This window comes from Dama dama, chromosome 23, assembly GCF_033118175.1.
Source record: "Dama dama isolate Ldn47 chromosome 23, ASM3311817v1, whole genome shotgun sequence".
NCBI lineage: Eukaryota > Metazoa > Chordata > Mammalia > Artiodactyla > Cervidae > Dama > Dama dama.
The window spans coordinates 27,435,603-27,454,186 of record NC_083703.1 but is presented as its reverse complement, the minus strand read 5'-3'; the positions used below and the strand labels follow the sequence as shown (position 1 = coordinate 27,454,186).

The 18,584-nt window shown below is 39.7% G+C and overlaps 1 long non-coding RNA gene across 1 annotated transcript; it reads right to left on the bottom strand.

Annotated features, from left to right (window-relative positions):
- Window positions 1–6,975: 6,975 nt before the first annotated feature.
- On the bottom strand, window positions 6,976–16,211 carry LOC133044932 (uncharacterized). The gene is made up of 3 exons (XR_009690094.1): window positions 16,176–16,211; window positions 14,177–14,221; window positions 6,976–7,138 (listed from the first exon to the last, which is right to left on the bottom strand). It is a non-coding gene; the product is annotated as an uncharacterized LOC133044932 (long non-coding RNA).
- Window positions 16,212–18,584: the final 2,373 nt, after the last annotated feature.

The following is an 18,584-nucleotide window of genomic DNA, read 5'->3' as shown; positions in this document are numbered from 1 at the left end:
AGATCAATTTGTTCCTATTTTCTTGAGACCAGCTCTTGGAATTGTGGTAGCTTATGTCATGGCTGAAGTCTGGTCATCCTGTAATTAACTTCTTCCATTTGGTGAGGGTTTCAGTATCTATAAAGCAGCTTACAGGCTACGGCTCAGAATATTAACTATGACCCTTGAGAAGTAGCTAAAGGCCCTTGTCTTTGCCTAATAAGTAAACTATTATTTTTTGGTCTCCTTTGACTGGTTTCCTTTGTTTCTGCATTTTCTTACTTTTCTGATTAAACTTGTTCTTCGGCTAAAGCTTTTTTCCACAAACAAAAGGAAGGCTGAGGAGATGTTGGGGGCAAGGACCATAATGTTCTGCTCAGTTTCCCAGGATCTGGAAGTTAGGGAGCTTTCCAAAGAGAAGAACATTGAGGCAGAAACTGAGGAGAACTAAATATGGTCATAACTGGTCTCACTGTTTTGCAAAGAATGGGATTTATTGCTGACACACGCAGATTCACTGAGTAAGATGGTTTATCCATCTCAATTTTCCACTGGAAAAATGGAGATCACTATTCTTCTTACAGGATAAACTGAAGTATTTGACTCTGTAATGTTCTAAGCGTCTCAGAGAAAAATGTTTACTATGTTTTATTTACTTGATTTAACTCTGAAAAATGACAAAGATAAACATTCTTTCTCTGTTCAACATAGAACTTGAATTTTAATACGAAACACTGTATATGAGAGTGTTAAACTCTTTTTCAGAATTTGCTATATTACAGTTCTAGAATTACTATGGACCCCACTCACTTAAAAAATTAACCTGTAATAATGTTGGACATTTTAATAATGCTATCTGAAAAACTACTTCAAGACCAGTGTTTTGAGGTAAACAAGAAAGAAAGAAGTGAAAAGCTCACACATTACAACCCTATTCATTTGTTCACCATCTGATCAATTAACAATAAGAACTTTAAAATGTGGACAACCATTTAGTAATTCACCAACTTTATTCATTCAATAATTTGGGAGAATGAAACAGTAATACATTGAATTCATGAATGGGACAAAATTAGAAATATGAATAAACAGTAAAAATGTAGAAAAGATGCGGAAGTAAGCTTGAGACTAGTCTAATACTAACCAGGTTTCCCTAATAAAAATCATGTCCTAATAGTACTTTGCCCATTTCAAAATATTTCTCAGTTTACATCAAAGTAAACTGTGCCAGTGGGGACTGTAATTCACATGTTCAATATGACTGCTAAGTATAAGTTTAAAACTGCTTGTGTTGGGGCTTTCCAGGTGGCACTAGGGGTAAAGAATCCTCCAGCCAATGCAGGAGATGCAAGAGACTTGCGTTCAATCCCCTGGAGGAGGAAATTAGACCCCACTCCAGTATTCTTTCCTCATAGCTCAGTTGGTAAAGAAATCTACTTTCAATGCAGATTTTCAATGCAGGAGATCCCAGTTTGATTCCTGGGTGGGGAAGACCCCTTGGAGAAGGGATAGGCTACCCACTCCAGTATTCTTGGGCTTCCCTTGTGGCTCAGCTGGTAAAGAATCCACCTGCAATATGGGAGACCTGGGTTCGATCCCTGGATTGGGAAGATCCCCTGGAGAAGGGAAAGGCTATCCACTCCAGTATGCTGGCCTGGAGAATTCCATGGACTGTATAGTCTATAGGGTCACAAAGAGTTGGACTTGACTGAGAGACTTTCACTTTCACTATCCAGTATTCTTGCCTGGAAAATTCCGTGGGCAAAGGAACTGGCAGGCTGCAGTCCATGGGGCCACAAAGAATCAGACACAACTGAGTACACACAGAGCTACACCGTATCTTCAGGGATGGTATATCACCAATGAGATGATGCACGTTTGCTCCAGAAAAGATTGTGAAGGGGGTGATAAAGAATATCTAGAGTGGAGCCTAACTTTAAAGCCTTTCAATTTAGGTAAGTATGCTATGAAAGATGTTTTCCATGGCCCATTACACTCACCTGGACAAATGCCACCTCAAATGTTATTTGATTCGCTGGATCCCAGCGAGAGATCCAATTCTAGAACAGATCTGGAAATTAAGATAAAAACTTTGATCTCCAAGGGACTGACTGGCTAAAGGCAGCCCTGGGGAGTTTGACATCTTTAAAAGTATACTTGATAAAGAAGATCCTAAAATAATGTGATTTAGTTAAAGTTTTTCTGCAAAGCAGGTCAGAGAAGTCTTCGGGAATGTTTTGCCACTGTCCTCACCAAATATTTCTAAAATTGCTTACACACACACACACATACAAATATAGGTAATCCAAAAGGTTTTGTTTATAAAATGAAGTGCACAGTGTGTGTGTGTGGGTATGTGTGCACGTGCATGTAAGCATACACACATATGCTGGGATAATTCCTATCTCACTCTAGGTCACAAATATTTTTAGAATAAATGGTTAGTAAAGAAGCAAAATTAGCCAGTGGGGGCTCTTATAAGCAGTTAGATGCTAAAGGAAAAGAAAGAGGGACAGCAGTATAGGAAAGACTTTTTTTTTTTTTACACTAGTTGAAATTAGAGAAAGAAGCCAATAGAAGAGCAACTGAAGAGCACGTTCCATTCTTGGAAAAAAATATATAGCAGATGTTAAGCACATATGTCTTGCCCCGTGCAAATGGCTTTCCATAAGTTTCCTCCAAACAACCCTGAAGCATGAACCCTATTTTCTCCCATAGTACCTTTAAAACCACTCTGAGCACATTGCATTAGGATTTTTGTTTATATATCTCCTCGAAGGCAGAAATCATCTTTTATTCATTTCTTTGTCCTTGATGCCTTCTAACAGAGTGGGAGCTGTGTTTGGCAGTTGACTAAATGACTAGATGAAAACACAGGGAAAAGAGGTGGGAAGAAATGGAGTGAATCCAGGAGAAGACAAAGGAACACATTGGCACCCCTAACCCTAGAAAGGTGATGTTAATCTTTAGAAATGTAGGTGAAAGAAGACCTAGAGAGGAAATACATAGACAGCTTTTGTAATAGAGATATGAACATGCAGTGAAAGAGGGCTGCATTGCAGAGCTGGTCAGGACAGTAAATGAGAGTGTGTGTGTGCAGGTGTGTAGGTGGAGACAGGGTCTCCTAGAGAAGACAAGGATTTAATAATCAGAAACTATGAGGGAAGAGTGAAGACCTTGCTGAGTACCCATGAGGAAGTGTGATAGGAAGGAGCTGCGGTAACCTCAATCACTGGAGTTGAGATCTCTTTTTCTCTCACCATAGTTGGAAATTCAAGAACTGGAATTGGCAAGGCAAAAGCTGCAGATAGTCAAGGAAGGAAGCAATTGTTGGGTGGTAACAAACATACAGGGTGGACACCAGGCTGGAGAGTCTAGTCTTGGGAGACTGGAGGTAAGAAAATCTACCAGAGTGGCCCCAGATTTCCTTCTACTTTCCATACTCTCTGATTGGTTCATTTTTTTCTCCTGATAAGCCAAGGCTAGAAACACCAGGTGTGCCCATTTCTAGACATCTGAAGTGAAGTGAAGTGAAGTCGCTCAGTCGTGTCCGACTCTTTGCAACCCCGTGGACTGTAGCCCATCAGGTTCTTCCCGTCCGTCGGATTCTCCAGGCAAGAATACTGGAGTGGGTTGCCATTTCCTTCAGCCTCCTCAAATACTAGGCTGATTAATTTTCCAGGGGTGTTTCCTCCCAAGGAGTCAGTTCAAACCACAGACTTGAGGGAGGCAGACTCACGGAATGTGTGTGTCCAAGCTCTACCTCAGTCATCAAATCATCATTCCCTCCCTCCCACGACTGATCCGGGATCCCCAGGTTTCCTTTCCTGTAAATTACAAAAAGCCCACAAGGAGGACATTTCTGGCTTCTGCTTTGGGTGGATGATACAGAAGAACATAGCAAAGTTCACATAAGGCTGCTCAGCTAAATCTATTACTGTTCCCACTAGCTAATGTCAAGTGCCCGTTTATCTTGCTGACTCAATCAGAGAAGGTGCTGTAGGGCACGCTGGTCCAACATGGTGCCTCCCGTATGTGAACATTAACAGGTTATATGTGCTTATCCAAGGATATAGTGCTTCTTCCTCTGTGATGGTGAACCATCTTCCTGCCTCTGAAACACACTGAGCATTTAGCATCTGATCATCTGAGTATTTCTGAAAATAAATAAAAGAAACAACAATATTTGACACTTTGATCCAGGTTACCACAGCCCATTTTTTTCAAAATCATTTTTACTCCAGCTTCCTGAGGTCCAAGATGATTGATATCATTACTGGTAGCAAATGGACAACTGAGAAAGGCAAAGTGAAGGTCATTTTCTGTCAGCAATCCATCCTGCATAACCCCCAGTGTCCTGTTTGTTTTTTCCTCTCCTTTAATTTTTATCTGTTTTTAAGAGGTTTTGCCATTTTATTAATGCTGTGTTATCAATGAGGAGTTATTTATTCATCTCCTATCAATATTACCCATATGGGCTTAACACTGTGTTAGGGTCCCTGATGAACAGAAAAGTCAATGAAATGGCTTCTGTCTTCAAATGGTTAATATTTATCTGTCACATTGAACAGCAGGAGTGAAAAACTTAATTGCTGTCATTTATGGTGATTTATGGACTTCCCTCATAGCTCAGTTAAAGAATCTGCCTGCAATGCAGGGGACCCTGTTTCGATTCCTGGATCAGGAAGATCTGCTGGAGAAGGGATAGGCTACGCACTCCAGTATTTTTGGGCTTCCCTTGTGGCTCAGCTGGTAAAGAATCTGCCTGCAGTGTGGGAGACCTGGGTTTGATCTCTGGGTTGGGAAGATCCCTCGGAGAAGGAAAAGGCTACCCACTCCAGTATTCTGGCCTGGAGAATTCCATGGATAGAGTCCATGGGATCACAGAGAATCAGACACAACTGAGCTACTTTCACTTTCACTTTCATGGTGATTTACACTTAAATCCTTTCTCACACAGTCTCATTTCTTTCCTTCTAACAATTTTATGGGGAGCTATTGATGGAAGCATGATCCAGATGCAGTTGTTTAATCTTGTTAATGCATCGTTGGTCAGCCCGTCTGCTTGTATGAATGTGTGTATGTGTATATATAGATATGATTTTTATTTATAAGTATATTTTATTTACATAGTATATTAATATTGCATATAGACATATAGGTATGTATATACAGTACATTTATATATATATATGTATATGTACACATAATATAGCTATATATATTTTTTAAGTTGATTCAATTTCAAGACTCTGGTTCTACTCTTTATTATTTAAGGGCTGTTAAACATGGACACACAGACCCAGTTTCTTTATCTATAAAAGGAGAATGGTAAGACCAGTCATAATGGATTTTTGCAAGAGATTTGTGAAGACCCAATAAAACAGCATTTATGAAACCATTCTCAAAGTCACAATCAAAATGTGAAACATCATTATATGCCATAGTTTTCCTGAAGAGAAAACTTCAGAAGTAACTGAAGATTTCTTTAGAACCAAGAAATTAAATGGAAACTTGATAAACACTCTCCCCAGGAGACTTTTGAGCCATTTTCTTGGTCTTCGGTCCTGGAACAGAGTGGGACCAAGTTTTCTTCTCTGAGACTCATGCCAGAAACAGGAGGCTTGCTTGGCGCTAGGTGCAATTGCTTTCTGCTAAAATGGCATGGGCATAAAACACATTATATATAACATATACATCACTGTTTGTGTAATACATACACATCACACACACACACAATACAATACACAATACAAATGTTCAGAAAGAAAAGCATATTTAAGTTTTATATCCTAATTATTGAATTAAAATAGACTTTAACGCAATTCTAAATTTCCATAAGTGATAGATTTGTAAGTCACAAGGTTAACAAACTCAAAGAGAGAGAGAGAGATTTTAAAACTATAGCAAAAGGAGCTCTGGAGTGGCTGAAAGACTCTATAATCTTGCAAAATATTCCCTTTTATTAATTTATGTACCTATTTATTTATTTATACTGAGGTTATAGTTAATGTAGAATATTATATGTATTTCAGGTGTACAACATAGTGATTCACAATTTTAAAAGTTATACTCCATTTATAGCTATTATAAAACATTAGCAATATTCCCCAAGCTGTATAACATATCTTTGTAGCTTATGTCTTTTATACACAGTGATTTGTACCTCTTAATCCCCATCTCAATTTTGCCCCTGTTCTCCTCCCTCTCCCCACAAGTTTACCATTAGTTTGTTCTCTACATCTGTGAGTCCCTTTCTTTTTTTTCTATATTCACTAGTTTGTATCTTTTAGATTCCACATATAAGTGATGTTATACAGTTTTTATCTTTCTCTGTCTGACTTATTTCACTTAGCATACCTCCAAGTCTACCTATGTTTTCGCAAATGGCAAATTTCATTCTTTCTTATGGCTGAGTAGTATTCCATTGTATATATGTACCATATATTCCTTACCCATTCATCTATTGATGGACACTTGGGTTGCTTCTATATCCTGGCTATTGTAAATAATGCTTCTGTGAACATTGCAGGGGTGGGGAGTGCGTGTATCTTTTCTAATTAGTGTTTGGGTTTTTCTGAATATATACCCAGGAATGGAACTGTTGGGTCATGTATTTCTACTTTGTTTTTTTAGGAAACCTCCATACTGTTTTCCGCAGTGGTTGTACCAACTTACATTTCCACCAACAGTGTACAAAGTTTCCCTTTTCTCCCATCTGTCCCAACATTTGCTATTTTGGGGTTGTTTTGATGATGGCCATTCTGACAGATGTGAGGTGATATCTCATTATGGTTTTGATTTGCATTTTTCTGATGATTAACAAGGTTGAGCATCTTTTCATGTGTTTGATGGGCATTTGTATGTCTTCTTTGGAAAAATGTCTATTCAGGTCTTATGCCTGTTTTTTAAATCAGGTTATTCGGCTTTTTGCTGTTGAGATGTATGAGCAGTTTATGTGTTTGGATATTTACCACTGTTGCTTATATTCTTTGTAAATATCTCTCCCATTCAGTAGGTTCTCCTTTTGTGTTGTTGATGGTTTCCTTTGATGTGCAAAGGGTTTTAAGTTTAATTACTTCCCATTGGTTATTTTTGCTTTTGTTTGCTTTAGGAGCCAGATCCAAAAAAATATTGGGAGTGCTCCTGGGGTCAGCACCTGCAGAGAAGTAAAGGAGAATTAGGTGGATTACTCTGTCTCCAGGCCAAAATGTAATGCCATTTTATGTAACATATTTTGATTCAGTTGATTTCTATGTCAAATCAGACATGACGTTTTTAACTAAAACATTCTAGAGTGTTTAGTTTTTATCCAGACTGTAAGCAGAAGGAAACTATCATCACCAAAAAGCTCTCAAACTCCTTGCATGATCAAGGTGCATTGAGGGAACTCAGAAACCAACCAGAACAGAACAGTGCTGATTCTTCAAGTATAACTCAGCTGACAGGAAATGTAGAAACATGGGGCACTTAGGAGACAGAACTAGGCTGTGTCACAGCCAATCTCACAAGTAGAAGCAATAGAATCATCTGTGATGATAATAACCTAAAAGCTAGGCATCCTCTCTCAAACCAGACAACAGGGACAAAAGTAACAGAATATCCAAAGGAGGAAACAGCCAATGCTTCAACTCTCTCTACAGGAGCAACCATGTTTTCTTTATTTTTCATCTGTAGCTCTTTCTCTAGACATATGTGAAGGGGTTTATGGCGCAGGAGGGGAGTGCTGCCTTCTTTCTGGAGATAAGAAGTCCCTGGGATGTCCTAATGCTAGCCCTCAGGCATGCTGAGAGCCAGCAGGACAGCTTATCAGAAGTCTGCTTGTACAAGGGCTGGGGGAGTGAACTAGGAAAGCGCTTACCCTAAGGGAGAAAGGAGTCGTGACAAGCTTGACCCAGAAACACAGCGTTAGTCATCAGAGGGATGCATGGAGCAGAAGCTGTCACTCAGCCACGTCCGTGGACCTTGACTGAGGCCAAGGGCAAGGACGGAAGCTGTAAGTGAAGCAAGTTACACTGGAAGTTGAGAGTTCCCATGTGGGCAGCACAGATGTGGTGCTTCATAAGCATCATTTTTGTAAAGACACTGAGGTGCCCATTCTGCCATAGACCACAGAGTCCAGGCCCCTTGGGGATTCCTGGGCATGTGTGGTAGTTCAGGTGTGATGAGAGAAGCATGATAGTGCTGGGAGGGAGGCCATCATTTGAGATGATTTGATCATTGGATTGCCTGGAGGAGGCACTCAAGTGTCAGATATGGGACTCCTTGGGACAATGAGAATTGTCGCTTACAGTGATGTTCTCTTCTGGGATATACATTTGTTAATTGTTTTCTCCTCAGATGAAATATTTTAATACAGTGTAATCAAACACCTAATATTGGGCTTCCCTGGTGGCTCAGTGGTAAAGAATCTGCCTGCCAATTCAGGAGACACAGGTTCAATCCCTGGTCTGGGAAGATCCCACATGCCACAGAGTCCACAAACCCCTGTGTAAGGTAAGGGAGTTAGAGAAGGCTAGGTTTGGGAAAAACAAAACAAAACAAAAAAACCTGAGACCAGCACTTTACAGGAACAGATCACCTTTAATGAGGTGAGCAGGAGCAGCAGTCAGGCTAGTGGGCTGCTGAGCTAAGTCAAGAAGAGAGTAGGTATATATAGAAAACATACACATGGAGAGATGCATCCTGTCGAGGAGGTCTATTTTTCCTCATGATTGTTTTTGATTGGTTAGCTTTCAACAACTGAGGTAAGGAATCCCTGAGACTGGCCGGAGACTGGGATCAGCTGGGAGCTGAAGTAATCAATCTGAATGTCCATTCCCTTCTTGGGGGAGAGAGTTCTTTCTTCTGTGTAAAATGGTGGGGAGGGCCTGGAGGGGAGTTTTAACTCCAGGCTATTTTGAGCCGTAGAGCTTTCCTTTACTCTGCAGCGAAACGACTGAGCCTGGGCTCTAGAGCCCAAGAGCCGCAACTACTGAGCCACATGCTGCAGCTACTGAAGCCTGTGTGTCCTAAATCCTGTGCTCCACAACCAGAGAAGCCACTGCAATGAAGAGCAGCCCCCATTCACTGCAACTAGGGAAACCTGAGCAGCAACAAACACCCAGCAAAGCCAGAAACAAACAAATAAATAAAATTAAGAAAATAAAATACCTGATATCTAGGAAACACTAGGCTGTCCTTAAGATCTAATGCCTACATTTCTAGATGGGGACTCAGGGTGAAATCACTGTGAATAATCCCCAGTTAGTCACTCAGGATTTCTGAGTTCTGTGTAACTCTGGTCATATCCAACCCATTCTTCATTCCAGAAAGACTGGATTAGTGGAAATCTGGCCAGGATAGCTTCCTGGGAGCTCAGTTCAGGGTCCAGAATAAGGAATCAGCCAAACAGCAGCATCAGAACAAATAAACAAATAGCCTCAAAGCAAACAAAAACTCCTGCATATAGGAGTGAAAGTTTGGGGCTGGAGGAAATACTCTAAGGCCCCCTAGTTAATTTGAGGTGCCCATATCAAGTAGAAATAAAAAGACAGAAACAAAAATGGGACAGAGAAATCTGGGAGAGGGATGAAGAGTTCAGACAACTGGAGACATTCTGGAGCCTTCCTGCAGATACCCCTCGGAAGTACAGTTGATTTCTAATGTTGGGGAGAGGATATATGTATACTTGGGGAGCCAGTCCATGTTGTTGTACAGCACAAACTAACAACCTTGTAAAGCAATTATCTTTCAATTAATTTTTTTTAAATGAAAAAGACAGATACAACCCCATCCTTCAATTTATTTTCAGGCTTAGGAAGATACTGACAAAAAAATTTTTTTAAAACAACTAAATAAAATAATTACAAATTGTTTCACGTGCCATCAAGAAGACAGTATGCCAATCTAGAGAAGAACTGATGGAAAGAGGTTGGTTGCTTTAGTTGGAGTACCGGGAGGGCCCCTCTAAGGTGGTGACCTGGAAGCTCTGAGTTGAAAAGTGGGAAAGAATCAGATAATTGTGTAGAAGAGAAAGCGTCCCCACAGAGAGAAGAATATGCAAAGGCAGTGAGGTGGGGAAGGATGAAGTTTGGCGGGGGGGGGGGGGGGGGGGGGGGGGGGTTGGTTGGCTTATCAGGAGAGATAGGAACAGGAAGTAGTTGGGGGCACATTTTAGGATGCAGATCAGGCAGGACCTTGGAATTGTTTAGATTTTATTTGAAGTGCAATAGGAAAACACTAAAGGATTTCCAGTTGGGAAAAAAAGATATCTGATTTGTATTGTAGTAAGATGGTGCTGGTTTTTCATGGAGAGTGGGCCAGAGGGGGCTTCCAGAAAAAGCAGGAAGAAGAGTTAGGAAGCTTTTACCAAAAACTAGGGAGGGATGATGGTGGGATTAGAATAATTGGGATGGCATGGAGAGCGGGTGGGGCCAATCCATAAGGGAAAGGGACTCATCAAAGGAGACTGGGAAATACTTAGTTCAAGCAACTGGGTGGATGGTGATTCCATTTACTGAGATGGAGAGGACTAGGAACAGAATAAAGATCTAAATGTTAGGGGTCGAGGAATATATTTCTATTTATCTTCTGCTTCTTTCTCTTCATCCTTTCTCTCACCTTCTCCACCTGCATGCCTTCACATGCCTTTTCAGCACATAGGTATTAATTACTTGACTTACAACAGATGCATTAATAATATTAAAATAATAGTGATGACATTAACTGTTATTGTGCTTTCCATATAAAAGTGTTGTATAAATCCCATTATCTCATTAATCCTCACTGTGATCCCAGAAGACTATTCCGTTTATCCATTTATCACATGAGGAAACCAGTCTACAGAGTTTGTCACCTGCTCAAAGTCACCTGTCTGGTTATTATCAACCTATTGGGATTTGAACTCAGGAAGCCTGACTTCAAACCTGACACAGTTTTTTCTAGACAATCATCCTGAATTTAAACCCTTTGAGATGTTGATTTTTGGAGTTTATATGACGCTTTCCAAGACTTCTCTGCAGATAAACATTCCCTTCATATCATTGTGTGGTAGTTTCAGCTAATACTTCTTCACCATCTGTCATATGATCTGTTTAGCATCAGAAGATCCAAGTCTGCAAATATTTTGTATCAACAGAAGCCTCCTAGCTGATTTCAAATATGCTGAAAGCAAGCCTAGAATAAAGAGCATGACGAATTGTCAAATCCATGATGTCTGATGTTCCTCTAGAGGATTTCTGCAGGGTGTTTCTATTAATGTTAAAGGTAGTTAAACGCATTCATTTTCTCTGATAGCAGACAAGTCCTTTTGATTTGAGAACAAGAATGATTCTGTGCCTGCCAGGAGACTGAATATTTGGATTTGGGGATTACTGACAATCCCTATTGACCCTTCTTTATTGCAGGCTAAGCCCTGCTGTGCACCCCTGACCATCCGGGGTGGGTAGGAAAGGGGGTCTATTGTTTGCATGAACAGGGGTGGTTGGTGACAAGCTTCTTGTAGAAGATGCTCTGAGTATCTGGGGCTGCCCAGGTTTCCCTGCACCAACAGAGGAGTGACCCTGGCAGGAGCCCCTGAAACTGTGTGCCAGTCACTGTGCTGGGAGCTTCATACACACTGTCTCTGATTTCCATACCAAACAACAGAGAAACACACCCAGGCCAACAGCCAGCAACTGCCCAAACAGCCCTCATCTTTCTTCTGGCACTCACCTTTAGGGCACTCAAGAATTAAGGCTGTATTTTAGCAGAACAGCAGAAATAGGAACAGAATCACAACCAAGAATCTCCTCTTTGGGCAAAACACTTGGTCTCTGGTCTTACTTAATTCTTTCTTTACTACTATAGCTTCTACAACATATTTAACTGGGTTTCATGTCCTCAGCTATTTCCTCTTTTATCAGTCTACTTCTTGCTCCTTCATATCACTCTATATTCATTACTTTTATACTTCCAGTATTTACTATTAAAAATGAATGGCTATTGTAGGAAATTAAGACTCTATGCTAAAATAAAAATAAACACAAGTTACCCATATTTACTCTATACCAGATATTCAACATGGTTGAAATGTTATAATTCCTTCAAGTCATAAATGTATATACAGAATCAGATTAATTTTGTATGTAGTACTTTAACCTTACTTTAATACAACATAACACTCATGTATTTTGATTTATTTGTCAAAATAAAAACATTTAAAAATAATTATATTCTAGGATATAGTTGGGCTTCCCTGGTGGGTCAGTGGTAAAGAATCTGCCTACAGGACGGGAGATATGGGTTTGATCTCTGGGTTGGGAAGATCCCCTGGAGGAGGGCCTGGCACTCCACTACAGTATTCTTGCCTGGAGAATCCCATGGGCAGAGGAGCCAGGTGGGCTACAGTCCACAGGGTCACAGAGTCGAACATGACTGAAGCGACTTAGCACACACGCAAAGGATACAGTTATATCCTAATAATCCCCGTGATGTTTGACACTTAAAATTTGTATGAGAGGGACTTCCCTGGTGGTCCAGTGGTTAAGACTTCACCTTCCAATGCAGAGGGTGCAGGTTTGATCCCTGGTTGGGGAGCTAAAGTCCTATATACCTCTTGGCCAAAAAACCCAAGACATAAAACAGAAGTAATGCTGTAACACATTCAATAAAAACATTAAAAACAGTCCACAACAAAAAAGTCTTTTTAAAAAAATAAATAATAAATTTGTATAAGAGAAGATGCTGTGACTGATAGACCAAAAATATATCACACTAACACAATGTTTACATGTATCCAATTGTTTAAAGTCAAAGGAGAGTTTAAAAGAGGTACACTTGTTATTTTGGAACAATCTCAAACTTACAAAAAAAGTTGCAAGAATGTTTTTTATATTCATGAACCATGTGAGACTAAGTTTCTTACATGATAATTCATCATCTCTGAATGTTCTGGTGAATTTCCTACAAGCAAGGATATTTTGCTACTTAATTACCTACTACCATCAAATTCAGGAAACTTACCTTGATACATGACTACCACCTCATCTTCATATCCCATTCCAGTTTTCAACAATTGTCCCAATAATGTCTTTATATGAAAGGATCTAATCTAGAGTCATAATTCATTAGTTGCCAGGTCAACAGCAGTGTTGTTGTTGTTTAGTTGCTGACTCATGTCTGACTCTTTGCAACTTCATCGCCCATAACCTGCCAGGCTCTTCCATTCATGGGATTTTCCAGGCAAGAATACTGAAGCGGGTTGCCATTTCCTTCTCCAGGGAATCTTCCTGACCCAGAGGTTGAACCTGTGTCTCCTGCATTGGCAATGGATTCTTTATCATTGAGCCCAAATCACAGGTCAATTATTTTGTGGACTGTCCCTCGTGAGTTTGTTTTTAAATTTTTTTCTTTCCAGTTTTATTGAGATATAATTGACACATAGCACTGTATAAGTTTAAAATGTGCAGCATAATGACTGATTTATATACCTCATGAAATTATGACCACAGTTTAAGTTTACTGAACATCCCTCATCTCATATAGATAAAAAATTAAAGAAATAGGAAAAAACTTTTCCTTGTGATGAGAACTCTTAGAAATTACTCCTAATAACTTTCATATATAACCTACAGCAGTGTTAATCATATTTATCATGCTGTGCATCTTGTGGCGTTGCTGATGTTTCCTTATGGTTAGATTCCTGTTACACAGCTCTATCAGGAATATCACAGAAGAGATACTGTGTTCTTATTACATCCGATCAGATGGAGCGCTGTTTAGATCTATCCCAATATTGGTCATGTTCACCTTAAATATTTGATTAAGGTGGTATCAGTCAGGATTCTTCTCTGTAAAATTACTCCTTCTCCCTTTGTCAGTAATAAGTAATTTTGAGGGGAAGAATTTTTCAACTCAGGCTTCCAGTTGATTCAGTATTAATTTGAATCAATATAGACTCACGGATTCCTATTTTATATGTTGGGTTATAAGCTAAATATTGCTATCATGTATTCTAATGCTCAAACCACTGCAGATTTGGCTAGAAGGAGCGCCTATTTTTCTTTTTTAATTTTATCCCAATATTCTTTGAGTATTTTCTTAGTTTCTGGCACAATAAACTGATCTAGATCCATTTTGTACTTCCCCGCCCCAGCCCTTGAACCAGCCATTTCTCCAAAGAGTCCTGGTGGTTTCTTTTATCAAAGTTTGGAACTTGGAAACCAGGTCTGCTTACCAGATGTGCACATTGCATTTGTGGTATCACTGCTTCCAGGACCTCCTAGTAAACAAAACCAGAGGAAGGAAATTATATATACAAATATTGATACATTCACATCAATATTTACTTCTATACTTCTTAATATTGAAGAATCAGAGTTTTTATATATGTATGCAGTCTAATATCATCATTTTAAAATGTATACTGTCTTCTATTATTTTTATGTCATGAAGTCCTTGCCCATCAAACTATTATTCATTTGCATCTTCTTCTGGCTTTCTAATGGATTTCTTTGTTATGTTTAGCTCCTCAACTGGAATTTATTTGGAATATATGCTGAAGGTCTTGCCTGTTTATGGTTTGAAGTAATTAATCAATCTCCAGACTAATTCGTGAAATAATACAGTGGCTCAGCTGGTAAAAGAATCTTCCTGCAATGCAGGGGACCTGGGTTCAACCGCTGGGTTGGGAAGATACCCTGGAGAAGGGAAATGCTACCCACTTCAATATTCTGGCCTGGAGAATTCATAGACTGTATAGCCCATGGGGTCACAAACAGTCGGACATGCCTGAGCTAATTTCACTTTCATTTTCCTCATGTGTAATATTTTATTTTCAAATATAAATTTTCACACTTTATATATTAGGGCTTCAGGGATATCCATTCTGCTCTGCTGGTTCTTTTGTCCCAGTCATTCAATTTTCACTACTGTATAATTGTATTATATTTAAATGTCTGTTAAGGTAAATTTCTCTAGACCAGAAATCTTGCATGCAACACGGACTAATATTTTGTGGCTCCCAGGAAGTACTGTGAAATGACTGAAGGAACTATCTGGAGGTTGAAGACTCAGACATATTCCAGATTTTGTTAAACACGTGTGATTTCCTTTGCTTGCCCTAGATTCTTGAGAGGAGACCACAGGTGCCAACTGCAACACACTGGCAGAATTCAGGCATACTGGCAGCTCCTTCCTAACCAGACAATTCATCAGAGTGTCTACAGGAAAATGAAAATATAACAGGGAAGGTGGCTTTTGATCCTTCCACACAAAGACAAAGACTAAGCTCACTCAGTTATAGTAATATCCATCAATTGTCTACTTCCTTCTTTCACTTCCTATTTATGAAGTATTATTGGCACAAACCTAGACAGCATATTAAAAAGCAGAGACATTACTTTACTGACAAATGTCTGTCTAATCAAAGCTGTGGTTTTTCCAGGAGTCATGTATGGATGTGAGACTATAAAGAAAGCTGAGCACAGAAGAATTGATGCTTTTGAATTGTGGTGTTAAAGACTCTTGAGAGTCCTGAAGCTCCAATACTTTGGCCACCTGATGGGAAGAACTGACTCATTGGAAAAGACCCCGATGCTGGGAAAGACTGAAGGCAGGCCAAGAAGGGGACAACATAGGATGAGATGGTTGGATGGCATCACCGACTCTATGGACATGAGTTTGAGCAAGCTCTGGGAGTTGGTGATGGACAGGGAAGCCTGGCATACTACAGTCCATGGGGTCACAAAGAGTCGGACACAATTGAGCAACTAAACTGACTGATTGAAACAAAACCATTTGCACTTCCAAGCAAACCTAGGGAACAACCATGGACAGTGGAAGTTAAAATTTATGTTTGTGTAAGAATCAAAAAGATGAATGCAAAGCATTAAAATAAAGTCTTTGTTTTTAAGTTAATTTTTATTAGAATGTATTTGCTTTTATTGTTTTTGGCCATGCTGTGCAGTGTATGGAATTTTAGCTCCCCAATCAAGGGATCAAACCTGTGCCCCTTGCATTGGGAACTCAGTCTTAATCCGTGGACCACCAGGGAAGTCCCAGGTCTTCATTTTTATATTATAAAATCTGAGAAATTTATTTAATCATCTCCTAGTCTAATTATTGCTGTGTCTTATTTATTCCTGATGATTATGGTAATTGTGCTTTTTTTTTTTTTTTGAGAAGGCGTGTTTTGATCAGATGTATAGAAGGCAATAAGCTAAGACGTCCGGTACCTTTACTGATGTTGGTCTTCCACAGGCAGGTCTGCCAGCGTGTCTTTAATTTCTTGCTCCACTGATTTATAAATGGTAACTGTATAGCTGGGAATCAACACAGTGGTAGACTAAGAAGAAGAAGAGAAAAAAAGCCCTTAATCTCTTAAATGGCTATCAGGCAAGTGTCCAGAAAGCATTGTTATCTGAAACAGCAGAGTGACAATGGAAACATTGATGTTGGAAGATAACAAGTCACAAAGCTAGATGAGAACACCAGGTCATTGGGGCTTAAATGTTTCATATTGTTTTCAAAGGTGCAACTTTTATTATTCAGTTCTGAAAAGGGGCAACTCTTATTATTTGGTTGCTCAGAAAATACTTAGTGGCTTTTAGATAATGTTATGTTAAGCATAGCAAATAAGAAGATCCTTAAAGGGAAACAGTAATCAATGTTTCAGTTTGAAATGGATCTTCATAGGTGCCTATATCAAAAGGATTGATGATTTTGAACTGTGGTGTTGGAGAAGACTCTTGAGAGTCCCTTGGATTGCAAGGAGATCAAACCAGTCAATCCTAAAGGAAATCAATCCTGAATATTCATTGGAAGGACTGATGCTGAAGCTGAAGCTCCAATACTTTGGCCACTTGATGCAAAGAACTGAATCATTAGAAAAGACCCTGATGCTGGGAAAGGTTGAAGGCAGGAAGAGAAGGGGATGATAGAGGATGAGGTGGTTGGATGGCATCACCAACTTGATGGACATAAGTTTGAGCAAGCTCCAGGTGTTGGTGATGGACAGGGAAGCCTGGCGTGCTGCAGTTCATGAGGTAGCAAAGAGTTGGACACAACTTAGCAACTGAACTGAACTGAGGTGCCTATGTATTCACAATATACTACTGAGTCAATTTTCTCTTTTGCTGCATCTAAGAAATATCACAGTTATATAGTGCTTGAGCTTATAAAGTACTTTCATATATAGTATTTCATTTTTTTAAGGCAAACATTTATTGAGTTCTTGCTAAGCATCATACACTGTGCAGAGAGCATATAAGTGTTATCTCATTAAATCCTCACAAGGGTGACATAGGGTGACCTTCAAATTAGCTTTATTAAACAGATGAGGGAACAGAGGTTACAGAGGTCAAGAAATTTTCCCTTGGTTGCATTTCATTTTTAGCAAGTGCTAAGGAGAAAGAATTCTTCTTGCTGTATTTGGTTGTCCTGGCTCAACTTCCCATAGGCTTTAGAGGCTCTTTTGGAAGTTTCTTGATAAGACAATTTTTCCAGTATTAGATATCCTCTGATGCTTCCTTTGGCATCCTGACATCCTTCCTCCCCATCTTCAAAGCTGTTATGAGAGCGGTCACAAAGAGGAGGTTAGTATAACTCATGGATGGAGTATCTGTTATCTTGATCATGTGAAAACATCAGCTGTGACACAAGGAGAAAAAATTCAGAACCTGATGAAATAGATTTAAAACACTTAGGACTTAGAGATATAGGCTAGTATCAGTTCCCTGCTAATAGCATTGGGGTATAAAATTACATACATTTTGCTTTTGCAAGGGGAAATAAGGAACTTCATTCTCTCCTCTTTACACCAGGACTTGAAGGAAGCAAAAGTTCTTTTGCTCCTTGTCCACTGGGTCTGTTGTTGTGGTTAAAAGCCCAGCCTGAGTTTGAATCTAGGATAAAACCTTCAGAGTGGTGGAGCTCAGGAAGTTACTTACCCTCCCTGGGCTTCAATTTTCTCGGTGTTTACAGGGGTTTGATAATAATAGTGCTTTCTTCCTGGTGCTGTTAGCAAGACTAAATTAAGGGCCATCCAGGCGCAGAATGAGCAGGAAGAGCTGTTAGCTATTATTACTTAGAAGAGAGACTGTGGCTTTTAAAGAGATGCTTGCAAAGTTCAGAGTCCTGCAGCTACCAGCTTTGTTTACCCATCCTGCCTGATCCTCCCCTCCTCTGTCACAAGGGCAGGTCTAGACATGGATATGGAGTGGAGATCACACCCCAGAGATGCTTGAACCTCTTCCTTCGTAGTGTCCAGCTCGGTTATGTACAAAGTATTTCTCCTGGGCTCATGACAAGGTCTCTCGCCCTTGCTTCTGGCACAAACCTTATCTCCAGTTGTTTGGTGGACAATTCCTCGGTGTCTCAAGCTCACCCTACACTCATGACATTGTAAACCCATCTTGTCACTTCTTTCTAATTAAACCACTCTTCTTCCTGATTTTCCTGTGTCCATCCTCTTCAGAACCATTTTTCATTCCCTCTTTTTGCTTAAATTCTGGTCACCAAAACAGGAGTGTCCATTCTGTTGATGGCAGCCACCACCTGGTACTCTATTTTCAACTCTTTATGGAGTTGATACTTATTTACAGTTATTTATCACCATTGATTGAACACCTTTTCCCTGCTAGGCT